At 39.0% G+C, this 14,059-nt stretch overlaps 1 protein-coding gene across 2 annotated transcripts in view; it reads right to left on the bottom strand.

Annotated features, from left to right (window-relative positions):
• Nucleotides 1-13,064, bottom strand: part of FHL5 (four and a half LIM domains 5) — a 35,692-nt gene extending 22,628 nt beyond the window's left edge. The window contains exon 1 of one of the 2 annotated variants that reach the window (XM_045008453.1): nucleotides 12,913-13,064. The gene's annotated coding sequence lies outside the window, so the exon portion shown is untranslated. The remainder of the gene's footprint in view (nucleotides 1-12,912) is intronic. The other variant, XM_045008455.1, reaches the window with a different exon arrangement.
• Nucleotides 13,065-14,059: the final 995 nt, after the last annotated feature.

Here is a 14,059-nt window from a genome sequence, read left to right as displayed (position 1 = left end):
AAACCACAGCAAAGACAAGGCATAGGTGGCCAATGTACCTGCAACCCTTCTCCCTATGAGTGAGAAGGCAGGATGGAGTAGCCTGCCTCCCATTGCCTGTGCAGCAAGCTATTGTTCCCTTAATACTTCCTTTAGAGATTTCACCAGGCTATCCAATATGAATTTTACCTGCTGTGCAACAGAGCCGTGAGGGGGGGGGGGTACAAGTGGGGCAATTTGCCCCAGGCCCCGGGCCCCGCAGGGCCCCCACGAGAGTTTTTCAGGGCCCCTGAAGCGGGGTCCTTCACTCGCTCTGGGGGCTGCAGAAAACTCTCGCGGGACCCGGGCCCCCGGAGCTGCTTCCGCTCCGGGTCTTCGGCAGCAATTCGGCGGTGGGGTGTCCTTCCGCTTCGGGACCCGCCGCCGAAGTGCCGGGTCTTCAGCGGCAATTCGGCGGCGGTGGAAGACCCCAGGGCCCCTGAATCCTCTGGGCAGCCCTGTTGTGCAAATAATATTGAGAATTTCAACTGATGATATTAAATAATTGATCTCTATTTTTAGGAGCGGGCATACAGTTTTTGGTGAATTGAAGGTCACCAAAAAGTCCATTTCAGGTTGAACAAAACATTTAGTTCCTGGGCTAGATTCACAAAACAGGGGATGGGAAAGGAGGAACAATGAAGAATCCCCCTTAATAGCCTTTATCTCAGTGGTTAGGACACTCACTTGGGATGTGGGAGACCCCCATTTAATCCCTGGTCTCCTCCCTCACAGGTGACTGCCTCAACTATCAGCCTATTCTGGGCTGGGTCTCTCTCAATCTCTCCTGTTCAAACTGTTCCACCTGGGTTCAAACCTGGGTCTCTTGCATCCCAGGTGAGTGCACTAACCACTGGGCCAAAGGTTATAAGGGGACTAGCGGTGATGGCACATCCCCTCTGCCACAATTTCTGAATAGCGCTTAAGTTGCTTTGTGACTCAAGCTTACATTTGTTGATATCGTCGTCATCAAAACTATTTGGTGAATGTGTTTCAAATTCGCGAATCGTTTCAGGATAATCAAAGCTGCATTTTTCAACGAATAAACTGTTCATCTAAAAATTTTCACTCAGCTGTACTCCCAATATCTTAAACAACAGCAATAAAACAAGGAAAGACTTGCATAATTTAATGTTCAATCTTATTTGATTGCTTTCACTTATCTATAACTTGTCTTGCCTACTTCATGTATAGGTCACATTTTCTGGCATGGGCATTCGTTACATAGCACATTTATGACTATCGACAGGTTAATGAAATAATAAAAGTGCTTCACTCAGTGCATTATTGTACCTCTGTAGATAAGGGTCCGTATTGTGTTTTGAAAATCATAAAACATTGTCCCAGGATAAAATCTGACATTTCACTGGTAAGTGAAATATTAAAAAACCACTTGTACAAAACTCAACTATTTCTTTCTTTGGGGGAGGCAGGTGTGTGTGTGCGCGCTATTCCTATAACAAAAACGGACTTGTGCAACCTACTTTGGCCCTGATGCAGCAAAGTGCTTAAGTATATACTCAACTTTATTGATGTAAGTAGTCCTATTGATTTCAGTGGAACAGCTCAGGACTTAAAGTTAAGCACATGCTTAAGTGCTCTACAGGACCAGGGCCTTAAGGCCACATTTTCAGCAGGCACCTAACCTGCTTAGGCACTTCTGAAAATCCCACTGGGCACCTATCTGGCTCTTTAGGCACCTAAATACCTTTAAAATCTGACCTTTAGTCCATAGTGTGGACTAGATTATTTTATGAGGAAAGGCAAACCCATTAGTATACTGTTGTTAAAGAAGCAGGTTCTGTGGTAGTTTACTGAAACGTGGAAGGTTATGGCACTTATCATTCGCAAAGAAAATCTGTTTTTTAAAAACTCAGTTGCATTCCATTTGAATGTCAATACCTAATTTATTATATAACCCAGAGGTATTCAGATTACTTTTTCATTCTCAATTTTTAACTAGAATGGATATTTGCATATACTGACAATTTTTCGAGAATCTAAAGGTCTAAAAATCTATTTTATTTCAAATAAATAAGGAGGTGTAAGTAGGGTGAGGTGAAAACGTCCCTCAAAACCTTTTCCTTCAATGGAGAATTGGGTTTTCGATTCAGTGAAAATTTAGTTGAAAGTGTCCACTTGCTTTCCTTGAAAATGTGCAATTTTTCATCAAAAAACCTCCAAATTCCCCAAACTGATTTTTTTTTGGTTTTGGCTGGTTTCAGCCAAATTTTTTGGGGTTTTTGACAAAGTCAAAATTTTTCATGCAGAAATCCCCCCTTTTCCCAACTAGCTGTAGTCCTAACCATCTGAGAAATTGAGATAATTCCAGTTTCACTACATTCTACATTGTTACATCAGGTGGAATATCATCCACAGATATATCTTTAGCCAGTTATACACTAAATAATGGCCTTAGACTAAGGGTTTAGGCCTCGTTGCTTGAAGAAGAATTTCTGGCTGGTGGCTCATTTTATCAGGACAATTTTTTTTTTAAATTGATACAGTTTGAAAAAGTTTTGAAGCCCTCCCCCTATTTACTACTCTCAAATTCTAAACAAATTCAGTTCAGCCCAGCATTATTTCAGTGACTTTGCTTCAGCAAGAGGCAATCTATTCAGAGCTCTGCTTCAGCTCTCAACTTTTCCAGAAATGGAACACTGAGGAATAAAGATGTTATCATGAGCAATGATAGAAAAACGTCAGTCTGCAGTAAATTCGCTCATGTTAGATACCAAAGTATCCAGTAGGGCAACAGATATAACACTTAGGCAACACCTGCTCAAAATCTGCAAGAAAGTAGGAATTGCCATAACATCCATCAGATCCAGTATTTGGTCTTCAACTGTGGCTAAAAGTATTCCAAGAAAAATGCAAGAAACCATCTGGCAGTAACCTGCTATACACTAACCTGCCCATGGAGGAAATTTCTTCAGAATTCTCTTCTGAAATTTGAATACATTTAGATTTAAAAAAATCATGCCTTTTTGTAGTAGAGCGGTTGAAATTTTTCTGTCACTTTTTTCCTTTGGAAATTTGGATTTTTGCCTAATCAAAAATCTTAATGGAAAGTGACTTCTTTTCTCTGTTCATTGGAAAATGAAAAATTCAATAATGAAAAGTTTTTGGCCAAAAAGATCTTTTATCTTTCAGTTGAAATTTTTTATTTTTTGTTGCCAAAACCAGAACATTTTTGGTTTTCATTTTTTTTTAAATGAAAAGTGAAAAATTCCTATGTAAAAAAACACTTTCTGGCAAGCTTTACTTTGCAGTCTATGGGTATGTCTACACAGCAAAGAAAAACCATGGCTGACATAGGCCAGCTTCAGGTTTTTCTTTGCTGTGTAGACATACTCTAAGATATCAGATAAGGCAGCTTATATTTTGAGATGAGTACCCAGCAGCAAGTGGATGTTTATTTGAATCACAGATAGCTAAAAAGAATAAAAAAATTGATACATCATATTGATTTGGAGAAAACAATGCAACTTTTATATCTATCAAATTGAACTCCAGGATATAAAGAAGAGGGAGTGGGGCCCACACCTGAAAGTTTTACATGAGTAATCAATAGTCCATTGGTATCATCAGACCAAGCATTTTGAGACGAATCAAAGAAAAGCTCCCACAAAATTTAGGAATTACTAAAGCAAAATCATTCAACCAGAGATCAAACAGGCAAAAGTTGCACATGAAGACTTATCAGGTGAAATCCTCACCTGGGGAGTTTTGCCACTGATTTCAGTGGGGCCAGAATTTCACCCATAGTACGTAAACCAGAGAAATATCCAGAAATCTTGGTAAGAATAACCTCTTCACCCAAGGAAGTCCCACTTCTAAAAAAGTATAAATAATATCAGTGACCAGACTGTCCATTGTACAATCAGTTGGGAGAATGATATAAAGAAAGGTAAAAACGCCTGCACAAACCAAGGAAATCCCACTGAGGAAACCGCAGCTTGTTAATAAGGTCCTAATGCTACTTGGCAGGAACACATCTGCCAAAATAAGAATCAGCCTTGCCTTCAGGACTGGAAGACTTCTTGGGGAGAAAATAGAAAACAATGCCTCAGATACAGTGAGGAGCAACAAGTTTACAGGCAATACAGTGAAACAGCCTTTGCCACTGATGAGAAGCAACAGAACCCCAGTAGATGGCACTGAAGCAGAATGCAACCTTTAAAATCTTACCCCAAAATAAGCCATATCTTTCATTGTGCAGCAACGTCAGCTACAGAGACAAAAATCTTCATTTTAGTTCAGGGATTAAAAGGAAGATGAAAAGTATTCTATCTCCTGAGAACAGAGAATGCAAGCTAGTTAAACCACTTTTTAAAAAGTAAGTAACTATAAGTTTCACTTTTTTCCTAGCTTGGTTCTCTAAAAAACAATGCCACACTGCAAAGCAGCTTTGAAAACAGCAATAAGAAAAAAACATTAGAAACATCATGCATGTCTAAAGCAAGTCATAACTGAAAGTCACTTTGGTTACCCCATAGAAAAAAAACCAATCACCACGAAGCACAAAAAAATCATAGAATCATAGAATATCAGGGTTGGAAGGGACCTCAGGAGGTCATCTAGAGTCCAACCCCCCTGCTCAAAGCAGGACCAGTCTCCAAGTAAATCATCCCAACCAGGACTTTGTCAAGCCTGACCTTAAAAACCTCTAAGGAAGGAGATTTCACCACCTCTCTAGAACGTAACCGCTCTACAAAAACAAAGCAAAAGAACAAAACCAAAACCACCTAGTGTACTAGAGTGGTCTGGTCTTTTGACTCGTTATTCCCCTCCCTGCTGCGCTATCATGGCTTGACCTAGTTTTATCAGAAAAAAAGAAATGGTTAGTTTATAATAATAATAAATAATAAATAATAATAATATTTCACAAATAAAAATGAACCAGATACAAAGTTTTCTGATTTCAGCCCCAGTTAGAGGGTTGCAGCCAGTGAGGTGACATTTCAGGAAATAAACAATGACAAAGATTGGCTTATATAGGCTAATATAAGAATAGTGGATCAAAGGATCCTGTACTGTATGTGGTGGAGAGGGGAGCTAAATGGGCCAGAAAAGCTGTGTGTGGGACACATGAACAAACTATATATATTAAGGCTGTCAAGCGATTAAAAGAAGTAATCACGATTAATCGCACTGTTAAGCAATAATAAAATATCAAAAATATTTAAACTGTGTTTTCTACATTTCAAAACATATTGATTTCAATTACTGCACAGAATACAAAGTGTACAGTGCTCACTTTATATTTATTTATACTACAAGTATTTGCCCTGTAAAAAACCCAAAAGAAATAATATTTTTCAGTTCACCTAATACAGGTACTGTAGTGCAATCTCTTTATCATGAAAGCTGAACTTTCAAATGTACAAATGTACAAAAAAACCTGCATTCAAAAATAAAACAATGTAAAATTTTAGAGCCTACAAGTCCACTCAGTCCTATTTCTTGTTCAGCCAATCACTCAGACAAAAAAATTTGTTTACATTTGCAGGAGATAATGCTACCTGCTTCTTGTTCACAGTGTCACCTGAAAGTGAGAACAAGTGTTCTCATGGCACTGTTGTAGCCGGCATTGCAAGGTAGTGTCTGGTCTACACTACGGGGTGAGGGGTCGAACTAAGGTACACGACTTCAGCTACGCGAATAGCGTAGCTGAAGTCGACTGACTTAAGTCTACTAAGTCTACCTTAGTTCGACTGACTTACTCGTCCAGACGCGGCAGGGTCAAACTCCGCGGCTCCAAGGTCGACTCTGCCACCGCCGTTCACGGTTGAAGATGTAACAAATCTGGCTTTGTATTTAATCTCCATTTAATGTGACACGAGTTAGTGACCCTTTAATTACTGCTCTGCTGGTTTTAATTTTTTATGCCCTGGTAGTTGCAAAGATGCGCGTGTTAAACAAGATCTTCCTTTGCCATACTATTATTTTCAAAGTGGATTTCTTACTGTTTGCAGTAAGCATGGCTTTTATAAAATCCAAGTTATATGTGGGATAGTTCTATTATCTTATTTTGATTTGTAGAAAATGAGGGAGAACTTGCTAAGCTCTAGAAAAGTGGACATTTGGTTCAGACAAAGTAGAAGGGTTAGCCATCATAAGTCTTCAAAATATCAATGCAAAACAGGATTCAAGACACTAATCTCTAATGTAGAAACATTTTAGACATGGGTCATTTATTTCAAGCCTACAGTGGAGTGATGAATCTGTTAAAAATAATAATGATTATGTGGGTCAGATCCTTAGAAAGAGAAAAATGATTCCTTTGCAAATCTGGAATGGAGCTGAGCAACTTCAACACATGGGGCCTTTCTTATTCCAAATTGTGATCAAGCCTTTAACTTCAGTCAGTTGTGTGGGTTTGGTGAGGACAGTCAGTAGCAGCAGTTTCATGGATGATGACACGATCACCTGTCATGCTAAGATTATGTACAGATCTGTGGCACATGATTCAAATGATGATTCCTGCTGCATTTAATAGCTTGCAGAGATCAAATGAGACAGGAGAATGGGCTCCTAATGAACAGCAATATGCTTAGCAGTTATATAGTGCCTTCCACTAAGGGATCTCAATGCACTTTACAATCATTAATAAATTAGTCTTCACAGCATCCTTGTAAGATAGGTATTATCCTTATCTTACAGACAAGGAAACTAAAACCCTCATTTTACAGGTGAGGCACAGCGAAATTAAGTGACTTTCCCAAGGTCATACTGGAAGTATGTGGCAGAGCCAGGCATAAAGCTCAGTCCTATGCCTTAACCATAGGCGTAGTTTGGCTTCTGTATTAGGGGGAGCAGCTCCAGTCAGACCAATGGGGCCGCACATGGATGGGGGAAAAATTCTGTGCCTGCCCAAGGCTTGCTGTTTGAGGGAGCAGTGCCCCCTGTGCTCCCCCCAAACTATGCCAATGGCCTTAACCACAGGGCCATCCTTCAGTTCACATTACCATCTCAATAATGCTGATGGATGTTTTCAAGTGCAAAGGCTGCCTGATGGGTAATTTCAGAAGAACTTGTAAGAAGAGGGCGCAACAAAATGTTCTAGTTATCAACTTGAGAACTTCAGTTATGGATTTAGGGTTGTGACTAATGTTATACAAAACGTTCACAGTAAAGCTTGCCTGATTTTGTATTAAGTAATAAAGTGGAAACATGGCCCATGCCAGCTGAACGGTTTGCTAAAGACTGAACTTTTCCAGTGAATTTGAGCTCATATTCCAGCAAGTCTAGGCTGACGTAGTTTTGCACTGAAATTGCATGAATTTCCCTGTGATGTAACATAAATGCATTTGGAGTGTGGCAGTTCCATTTTGACAAAAGTCTTTTTGAACTCAAGTGTGACTCTCACCTGCATGAGAAGAAAGTCAGCAGCATCCAGTCATAGAATGTAAAACCCTCCCAGGCCTGGCTGATTGGAGTATCTGGGTGTTCAAATATGGATGGGTGGGGAAGGGGAAAATCAACTGAAAAAATTATGGAAGTTGTGCCAAGTCATAAAATGACATGCTAAGTTCCAGCAAGGAATTCTATTTATTTTTAACTACTGCTTCATGTTTCTCTATCTATGGTGATTATATGCTCCCATTACCATAGTATCTCAGGACCTGTAATGAATTTATCCTCATAACACTCTTGCGGGTGAGGCAGTGCTATTATCCCTATTTTACAGATGGGGAACTGAGGCACAGAAAAGCTAACCTGCCCAAAGTCACACAGGAAGTCTGTGGTGGCATATGGCATTGAACCTGTGTCTCCAAAGTCTGAAGCCAGGGCCAAACCAGTGGCCCGTTCTTTGTCTTAGTTCCATTCTCTGACAGAAAAAAAGTCATAAGTATGGGAGGGGCAGGGAGGAAGGGACACTGTGCTAGTACAGAAATAGTCAGGGAATAGGGAACAAGATTGAAGGCTAGCACTGAACCAAGGGAGCCTCCTCAGAACCAGAGTTCCATACCTGATGGAACCAGGAGAACTTATCAATACTTAGATGGATGTAAAACAAATTCAGATGGACCTAGAACAAATTAAAAGAACAAAAGTAAAAATGCACTCCACAGGTGGTGGAGAGAGAAGTACCCTTGCACTGCGAGAGTAAACGGAGAGTTACAAGCACCATTTTGGTGGTAACTATTAAGTAGCTTAAAGAGTTATAAGACATTGGACAACACTGCTGTATTTCAGGAGACCTGAACTGTGCAAAAATGAGGAGGTTAGTTAAACAGAAATTAAAAGGTACAGTGACTAGAGTGAAATCCCTGCAAGCTGCATGGACACTTTTCAAAGACACCATAATAGAGGCCCAACTTCAATGTATACCCCAAATTTAAAAACACAGTAAAAGAACTAAAAAAGAGCCACTGTGGCTTAACAACCATGTAAAAGAAGCAGTGAGATAAAAAGGCATCTTTTAAAAAGTGAAGGTCAAATACTAGTGAGGTAAACAGAAAGGAGCATAAACATTGCCAAATTAAGTGTAAAAATGTAATAAGAAATGCAAAAAAGGAGTTCGAAGAACAGCTAGCCAAAAAACTCAAAAGATAATAACAAAATGTTCTTTTAAGTACATCAGAAGCAGGAGGCCTGTTAAACAACCAGTGGGGCCCCTGGATGATCAAGATACAAAAGGAGCACTTAAAGACGATAAAGTCATTGCAGAGAAACTAAATTAATTCTTTGCTTCAGTCTTCACAGCTGAGGATGTTAGGGAGATTCCCAAACCTGAGCCATCCCTTGTAGGTGACAAATCTGATGAATTGTCACAGATTGAAGCGTTACTAGAGGAGGTTTTGGAATTAATTGATAAACTTAACACTAACAAATTACCAATACCAGATGGCATTCACCCAAGATTTCTGAAAGAACTCAAATTTGAAATTGCAGAACTATTAACTATGGTTTGTAACCTGTCCTTTAAATCAGCTTCTGTACCCAATGACTGGTACTTAGCTAATATAACGCCAATATTTAAAAAGGGCTCTAGAGGCGATCCCGGCAATTACAGACCGGTAAGTCTAATGTCAGTACCGGGCAAATTAGTTGAAACAATAGTAAAGAATAAAATTGTCAGACACATAGAAGAACATAACTTGTTGGGCAAAAGTCAACGTGGTTTCTGTAAAGGGAAATCATGTCTTACTAATCTATTACAGTTCTTTGAAGGGGTCAACAAACATGTGAATAAGGGGAATCCAGTGGACATAGTGTACTTAGATTTCCAGAAAGATAAGATGGAAGATCCTTTCATGGGTTGAGAACTGGTTAAAAGACAGGGAACAAAGGGTAGGAATAAATGGTAAATTCTCAGAATGGAGAGGGGGGTAACTAATGGTGTTCCCCAAAGGTCAGTCCTAGGACCAAGCCTATTCAACTTATTCATAAATGATCTGGAGAAAGGGGTAAAAAGTGAGATGGCAAAGTTTGCAGATGATACTAAACTGCTCAAGATAGTTAAGACCAAAACAGACTGTGAAGAACTTCAAAAAGATCTCACAAAACTAAGTGACTGGGCAACAAAATGGCAAACGAAATTTAATGTGGATAAATGTAAAGTAATGCACATTGGAAAAAATAACCCCAAGTATACATACAATATGATGGGGGTAATTTAGCTACAACGAGTCAGGAAAGAGATCTTGGAGTCATTGTGGATAGTTCTCTGAAGACGTCCACGCAGTGTGCAGCAGCAGTCAAAGAAGCAAACAGGATGTTAGGAATCATTCAAAAAGGGATAGAGAATAAGATGGAGAATATCTTATTGCCCTTATATAAATCCATGGTATGCCCACATCTTGAATACTGCATACAGATGTGGTCTGCTCATCTCAAAAAAGATATACTGGCATTAGAAAAGGTTTGGAGAAGGGCAACTACAATGATTAGGGGTTTGGAATGGGTTCCATATGAGGAGGGGTTAAAGAGGCTAGGACTTTTCAGCTTGGAAAAGAGGAGACTAAGGGGAGATATGATAGAGGTATATAAAATCATGAGTGGTGTGGAGAAAGTGAATAAGGAAAAGTTATTTACTTGTTCCCATAATATAAGAACTAGGGGCCACCAAATGAAATTAATGGGAAGCAGGTTTAAAACAAATAAAAGGAAGAAGTTCTTCACACAGTGCACAGTCAACTTGTGGAACTCTTTGTCTGAGGAGGTTGTGAAGGCTAGGACTATAACAGGGTTTAAAAGAGAACTAGATAAATTCATGGAGATAAGTCCATTAATGGCTATTAGCCAGGATGAGTAAGGAATGGTGTCCCTAGCCTCTGTTTGTCAGAGTGTGGAGATGGATGGCAGATCACTTGATCATTACGTGTTAAGTTCACTCGCTCTGAGGCACCTGGCATTGGTCACTGTTGGTAGACAAGATACTGGGCTGGATGGACCTTTGGTCTGACCCAGTATGGCCGTTCTTATGTTCTTATCAGATCTAGAATTTTAGCTGGGGTGGGGAGTAGGAAGGAACACTGAAATGATGAAGAACCTGACAGGGGAAAATTAAAAATCAATACAACTCAAGGGCAGAGCAAGATGCAAATGGAAGGAAAATTTTGAAGAAGTCATATTAACTAGAGTCAAATAAAAGCTTTTGCTCTAAGAAAACAAAACTGGAAACAATGAGGAGGATTGAGCCACTACTTTTTTGGACCACACTGTACAATTTCATAGAAGACTATATCCCTGCTATAGAATTATATGGGATAGTTTATATGATTCTCCATTAAATTCTCTGTATTTGTGGAGTAACTTCTATGCTGCCCTATTAAATTTCTGTGAAACCTTATTAATTTTACCCCTCTTCAATTCTATAGGATTTTTCCAGAAGGTAAAGTTTAAATATGTGGGCTGAGATTTTCAAAAGCCACCTAAATATTTTGGAATGCCCAGTTCCCCCACAAAATTAAATCTACCAGAGAGAGACAAGTAGAACATAAGTTGCAATGCATCATTCCACTCTCTGCAAACTCAGTGTTTGAGGCTCCCTAGGATAGCTAGACTGGAAGGGAGTTAATTCAGTGGGAGCTCTACACAACTTCATCTCCCAGTCAACCAGCAGGGAAATGTCTACAAGAATTAAGGATGATCCTATTCCTAAGGCGCTTGGCCACAACCCTCAGATGAAATCTTGGCCCTATTGAAATCAATGGGAGTTTTGCATTGATTTGAATGGAGCTAGGATTTCAACCCTTGACTTAAGACTTTACATTATTGCAAGACCTCTTCTTGAGAGTCTGCACTTTTCCCCTCTTTATAGCCACAGTTAGCCAATGCTGTTAGACTTCAACTTTCATGAGAAGTAAAATTCAACCATAAAAGTAAAAGACAAGGAATTGAAAAGAAAACTGGCTTTATCAGCAAAAGGAAAACTGTGCCCAAAAAGACAACTGATTCTGAACTTTACAATGTCCACCAATCAAATCAATCAATCAAATCCTTAAACTTGTCTGCCTGCAAATAACCTTGAGACACCATGGTTCAAAACTGATCAGAGTTTCTTTCAAACAGCATATTATTTCATTTCTCTTTACTCTTGCAAGAAGGTTCACATGCCACCTTAAATTTCTACATATTATGCAATCTTAAATCAAAGTGACTTTTGTGACAGTGCAATAAAATTATATGGCAAGACTGTCAGCAATGTGATAACATTAATATATGTCTGTTCCAGATTGTTCAGTTAAAATACTTCAAGAAATGTCAAGTAATCATACATACTGAAAACAAATGTGGGAATAAATATTAGATGTGAACAAAACCGACAGCACAAAGTTGTTTTCTTAATATCAGAGGTTCTGTGTCAAGCTTTAAGGATGTAACAAAGCGGCTGAAAATAAGGAAAGCTACAAAAATAGTGTATTTTAGAAAAGTAATTTGATTACAATCTAAATTGTGTTTGATCATTTGGGGCTCATTAGTAAAAGAAAAATTGACTGAATGTACTACATACATAAAATCAGATAGTACAGCAATTAATATATGTTGTTGACCTTCAATTATGGAAAATTTCAATCTCATTATCCAAAAAGCTTTTTCATGTGACAGTGTGAACAGACATTTACAGAACACTTTTTACTAAGCACTGGCACATCCTTTCAATATAGTTCTTAACACTCCCAAATCTGTGGCAGAGATCTTTAAAAAGCTGAGACTCAGACAAACATAATAGTGGAGGGAAAAGGATGAAATAATGTTTGATATAGATTTGTATCATGTCTAAACTTTGTATCACCTCTAAATTGTCAAGTTAATTTTACATTAAACACACAACAAGAACAATCCACTGTATATTATGAAAGTAACTTTGGGTCTAAAAGTGACCTACCTCATCATATAGGTACGGTTGGGAGCTTGCTCTCAGTGGCAGGTAACTATGAAAGTTGGTTAGTAGAAGAAAACAGCATCTACAGTTTATTGGTCGGTTTCTTGGAGTTAGCACAGTAAATCTTAGTTATCTAATTTTTAAAAATTAATAAATTGAGAAGAGTTAAACCAGAAACAATCTTGGGAGTGCTTCATGGCACATACAATCAAGATTGTTTGAATATGTTCATGGAATTCTGTAGGCAATCCTAGGAAGATGCATTAAAAGTATATGGCCTCAGCCACTCTAAAGGAAAATGTAGTACTATTCTTAAGGAAAATGTACTTTCGTGCCTATGTCACAAATTCCATCCGTTATATAAAGTAATTAAAACAAAACACTACTAGAAACTGAAAAAGTCAGAATTAATCTATGACCGAATAGAAAGGGTTCTTGCTTAGTTGTTCATAAACTTTCCATTGGTTACCTGGTCTATTGACCTAAATATTTAAAAGCTGTCAAATAAAACAATGGAAAGGTAAATAATAAGGGAAAGGAGTTACTACAATACTCACATTTGGTTTCAAGCTGCTGCTTCTTATGAGTTGTGTAGCAAAATAAAAAGGAGAAAATAATTAGATTAGCTTTCACAGAAATAAGCATTCATTAAATCCAAAATAAACAGAATAGTGTGCCAGAGCTATTTGAGGGTCTCATCAGATTTTGGCTCTGCAGAAGAAGGCTGAGGGTCAGTTTGTTTCCCTTAGACCTCATGACATGCAAATAGCTGGTTCCCTTGTCACTGAACCAAAATCATTCTTTGTCATATTGTGTTTAGAAACGATAGACAAAAACATACCACATAGGAGGTCCTTAAAGGAGCGTTTCAGAGACAGTTTCAAAGATCCAGCCAGAAAGAAAGAGGAGCTTTCGTAAAAATCAGTATATGGAGGGGCGGAGGGGAAAGAGACTGAACATGTTCATCCTCATTTTTTTTGTACCCATATTCTTTGGAAAGTGCATCCACGACATTTGATAAAACTCAGAACTAACATTAAAAACCCTGGTTACACATTCTTTGGGGTGTTCTGCAGGGGGTCCATGGGTAGGGGTAGAATGGAGAGGTTAAAATTCTACCCTCTTCCAATTTAGGGAAAGGCTTTGGGACTCCATACACCACCGCTGCTTGCCCCTAGTCCAGTTTATAGACTGGAATGGTTGCTGCTGGCCCTCTAGGCAGGGGTTCCTGGCGACTAGATCCACATGAGTGGAAAGTGAATGGCTTCTCTCTGGACCTCTCCCAAAAGCTCATCTCAGTGCTGGCCTCATTAGAATTGGAGCAGAGGTAACCTCTCCAGTTTGGGCTATGGTCACTCTATCCAACACACAGGACTACAGAACGGCTTACTCATTGCACAGGGCCTCGTGCAGGCCTTCAGTGAATTATTACATCAGTGAAACCATAGGCTGAAATTAAGCATCTTAAAACCACAATGGCTGGTTGTGGCTTGAGCCACTGCAGACCCAACGCAAGGCTGACTTTCCACCATTATATTCCCTGGATTACACCACCAGGAACCAACATGTCAGGGCTGAATCAAGCCTTGCATGTCAAGTAGACGGAAGCCCTATTTATGTCATTGCCAAAAGAAAGAATTCTGTTACTGTTTAGATAAATATTACATTGGCTATTTGTACTAGGCAGTTGGAAGACTTTGGCAA

This window comes from Mauremys mutica, chromosome 3 (genome assembly GCF_020497125.1).
Source record: "Mauremys mutica isolate MM-2020 ecotype Southern chromosome 3, ASM2049712v1, whole genome shotgun sequence".
Lineage (NCBI taxonomy): Eukaryota > Metazoa > Chordata > Testudines > Geoemydidae > Mauremys > Mauremys mutica.
Note: the sequence above shows the minus strand (reverse complement) of the source record. Positions and strands in the feature narration are given on the sequence as shown.